The 4,190-nt window shown below is 64.8% G+C and overlaps 1 non-coding gene across 1 annotated transcript; it reads right to left on the reverse strand.

The window, feature by feature from the left end:
• Positions 1-3,781: 3,781 nt before the first annotated feature.
• On the reverse strand, positions 3,782-3,900 carry LOC131868173 (5S ribosomal RNA). Its single transcript, XR_009366664.1, has one exon. It is a non-coding gene; the product is annotated as a 5S ribosomal RNA (ribosomal RNA).
• Positions 3,901-4,190: the final 290 nt, after the last annotated feature.

The raw sequence follows: 4,190 nt of genomic DNA on the forward strand, positions 1-4,190 counted from the left end.
GGGAGCGCTCCGATGTGTGCTCCAAGGTGCGGCGTGCACGAAGTCGGACCCCGGTTTGCCCCGGGTGCGCACCTCGCGTGCACCTTGGTGCGCACACCTTGGCTGGGTTGCGCGCCCTGGTGGGCACCATGGTGCGCACCAAGGAGCGCTCCGAAGTGTGCTCCAAGGTGCGGCGTGCACGAAGTCGGAGCCCGGTTTGCCCCGGGTGCGCACCTCGCGTGCACCTTCGCCGCGGTGGGCACCATGGCGTGCACGAAGTCGGAGCCCGGTTTGCCCCGGGTGCGCACCTCGCGTGCACCTTCGCCGGGGTGGGCACCTTGGTGTGCAGACCTTGGCTGGGTTGCGCGCCCTGGTGGGCACCATGGTGCGCACCAAGGAGCGCTCCGAAGTGTGCTCCAAGGTGCGGCCTGCACGAAGTCGGAGCCCGGTTTGCCCCGGGTGTGCACCTCGGGTGGGCACCTTGGTGCGCATGCCTTGCCTGGGCTGCGCACCAGGGCGGGCTCAAGATGGCACCCGCGTTCCTTTTTTTTCACTATCTTTCAAAACGGAAATTTTAAAATCTCATTTTTTTTTGCCTTTTTCTGGAAATTAGTGAAGGCAGCGCATCAAAGGTGCGCACCTCGCTGCCCACCACGGTGCGCAACGCCGGTGGGCACCCGGGAGTGCTTCGAAGTGTGCTCCAAGGTGCTGCGTGCACGTTGTCGGAGCCCGGTTTGCCCCGGGTGCGCACCTCGCGTGCACCTTCGTCGGGGTGGGCACCTTGGCTGGGTTTGCCCCGGCTGCGCTCCGAAGCGGGGTTATTGGAGCGCCGCCTCTTTTTTTGTCGGAGCGTTTGGTGGGGTTTCTCGCATTGGCTCTTCCGAGGCCCGGTTGCCACCCTGGCGCGCACGAAGTCGGAAGTAGGGTTAATTGCCCGGGTGCGCACCTTTGCCAGGGTGGGCACCTTACCTGGGCTGCGCACCAGGGCGGGCTCAAGATGGCACGCGCGTTCCGTTTTTTTCACTATCTTTCAAAACGGAAATTTTAAAATCTCCTTTTTTTTTTGCCTTTTCTGGAAATTAGTGAAGGCAGCGCATCAAAGGTGCGCACCTCGCTGCCCACCTTGGTGTGCTCTGAGGTGCGCACCCGGGAGCGCTACGAAGTGTGCTCCAAGGTGCGGCGTGCACGTTGTCGGAGCCCGGTTTGCCCCGGGTGCGCACCTCGCCTGCACCTTGGCCGGGGTGGGCACCTTGGCTGGGTTTGCCCAGGGTGCGCTCCGAAGCGGGGTTACTGGAGCGCCCCCTCTTTTTTTGTCAGAGCGTTTGGTGGGGTTTCTCGCATTGGCTCTTCCCAGGCCCGGTTGTTGGGTGCGCTCCCACCCTGGCGCGCGCGAAGTTGGAAGTTGGGTTAATTGCCCGGGCGCGCACCTTCGCCAGGGTGGGCACCTTGGTGCGCACACCTTGGCTGGGCTGCGCACCAGGGCGGGCTCAAGATGGCACCAGCATTCCCTTTTTCTCACTATCTTTCAAAACGGAAATTTTAAAATCTCGTTTTTTTTTTGCCTTTTATGGAAATTAGTGAAGGCATCGCATCAAAGGTGTGCACCTCGCTGCCCACCTTGGTGTGCTCCGAGGTGCCCACCACGGTGCGCAACGCCGGTGCGAACCCGGGAGCGCCCCGATGTGTGCTCCAAGGTGCGGCGTGCACGAAGTCGGACCCCGGTTTGCCCCGGGTGCGCACCTCGCGTGCACCTTGGTGCGCACACCTTGGCTGGGTTGCGCGGCCTGGTGGGCACCATGGTGCGCACCAAGGAGCGCTCCGAAGTGTGCTCCAAGGTGCGGCGTGCACGAAGTCGGAGCCCGGTTTGCCCCGGGTACGCACCTCGCGTGCACCTTCGCCGGGGTGGGCACCTCGGCTGGGTTGCGCGCCCTGGTGCGCACCAAGGAGCGCTCCGAAGTGTGCTCCAAGGTGCGGCGTGCACGAAGTCGGAGCCCGGTTTGCCCCGGGTGCGCACCTTCGCCGCGGTGCGCACCATGGCGTGCACGAAGTCGGAGCCCGGTTTGCCCCGGGTGCGCACCTCGCGTGCACCTTCGGCGGGGTTGCGCGCCCTGGTGGGCACCATGGTGCGCACCAAGGAGCGCTCCGAAGTGTGCTCCAAGGTGCGGCGTGCACGAAGTCGGAGCCCGGTTTGCCCCGGGTGCGCACCTCGCGTGCACCTTCGGCGGGGTTGCGCGCCCTGGTGGGCACCATGGTGCGCACCAAGGAGCGCTCCGAAGTGTGCTCCAAGGTGCGGCGTGCACGAAGTCGGAGCCCGGTTTGCCCCGGGTGCGCACCTCGCGTGCACCTTCGCCGCGGTGGGCACCATGGCGTGCACGAAGTCGGAGCCCGGTTTGCCCCGGGTGCGCACCTCGCGTGCACCTTCGCCGGGGTGGGCACCTCGGCTGGGTTGCGCGCCCTGGTGCGCACCAAGGAGCGCTCCGAAGTGTGCTCCAAGGTGCGGCGTGCACGAAGTCGGAGCCCGGTTTGCCCCGGGTGCGCACCTCGCGTGCACCTTCGCCAGGGTGGGCACCTCGGTGCGCACACCTTCTCAATGTTTTCTTGCCTTTTCTGGAAATTGGTGAAGGCAGCGCATCAAAGGTGCGCACCTCGGTGTGCTCCGAGGTGCGAACCCGAGAGCGCTCCGAGGTGCCCACGAAGTCGAAAGTCGGGTTAATTGCATTGTTTTCCCCGGGTGCGCTCCGAGGTGCGCAACATCGGCGCGCACCAAGGAGGGCTCCGAAGTGTGCTCCAAGGTGCGCACGATGGCGTGCACCTCTGGTGCGCACGATTCGGAGCTCGGTTTGACCGGGGTGCGCACACCTTGGCTGGGTTGCGCACCTTTTGTGCGCTCCAAGGTGCGCACGAAGTCGGAGCTCGGTTTGCCCCGGGTGCGCACCTTCGCCAGGGTGCGCACCTTGATGCGCACGCCTTGGCTGGGCTGCGCACCTTGGTGGGCGCCATGGTGCGCACCTTTCGTGCGCTCCAAGGTGCGCACGAAGTCGGAGCTCGGTTTGCCCCGGGTGCGCACCTTGGTGGGCGCCATGGTGCACTCCGAGGTGCCCAAGATTGGTGCGCACCAAGGAGCGCTCCGAAGTGCGCTCCAAGGTGCGCGCGAAGTCGAAAGTTGGGTTAATTGTCCGGTTTGCCTCGGGTGCGCACCTTGCGTGCACCTTCGCCAGGGTGGGCGCCTTGGTGCGCACACCTTGGCTGGGCTGCGCACACCTTGGCACCCGCGTTTCCTTCATTTTAAATTTTTTTTTTTTACAATCTCTCAAGTGGGAAATTCTATAATCTCAACTTTTTTTGCCTTTTCAGGAAACTTTTGAATGGAGCGCATCATTGGTGCGCTCCGAAGTGTGCTCCAAAGCTCTCTCCAGCTGCGTGCACCTGCCCCGGCCGCGCACCCGGCCCCGCCCAGCTTCGCTCACCTGTCCCGGGCGTCTGGTGCGGAACCTTAGAGTAAGAAACATCACCGTGCACCTTGGCCAACGTGCGCGACTCGACCGAGCGCGCACTGGCCGAGGTGCACACCGATTTCACCTGGGTGCGCGCGCAGCACCTCGGGCGCACCGGGGTGCGCGCACAACGCCCGGGTTGCACCGTGGCCTGTGTGCTCGGGGCGCCTCGGGTGCGCGCTCGGTGTCGCCCCCGCGCGCGCGGTAGTGCGGGCAGCGCACCCCGGCCCGGCCCGGCCCCGACGAGAACGCAAACGGGCAAAAGGTTTATTCAAATAGCATTGCGACGCCCGGCGAAAAACTAAAAAAGGGTGCAACACCGGGACTTCCCGGGAGGTCACCCATCCCAGTACTACTCCGGCCCAAGCGCGCTTAACTGCGGAGTTCTGATGGGATCCGGTGCACTAACGCTGGTATGATCGCACCCGTTATGAGCTTGTCGCAGTGTGTACTTAGCAAACCGCGACCCACGTGCGAATCCACCCCGGCCACCCACCCCCGTCGAGGTGCACACCCTCCCTCGCGAAGTGCGCCCCGTTCGCCAAGTGTGAGCCCTGCCCGGGTGCGCGCACCTTGCTAGGGCGTCGGGTGTGCACCCGGCCCGGCCTACGTGCGTGCACCTGGAGGGGGCGTCGTGTGCGTGCAGTGTCCCGTCTGCAACGCGGTGCCCACACACCACCTCGGGCGCAACGACCTGCGCTCACATGTGGGCCGAGT

This window comes from Cryptomeria japonica, unplaced genomic scaffold (genome assembly GCF_030272615.1).
Source record: "Cryptomeria japonica unplaced genomic scaffold, Sugi_1.0 HiC_scaffold_197, whole genome shotgun sequence".
NCBI classification, from domain to species: Eukaryota; Viridiplantae; Streptophyta; class Pinopsida; order Cupressales; family Cupressaceae; genus Cryptomeria; species Cryptomeria japonica.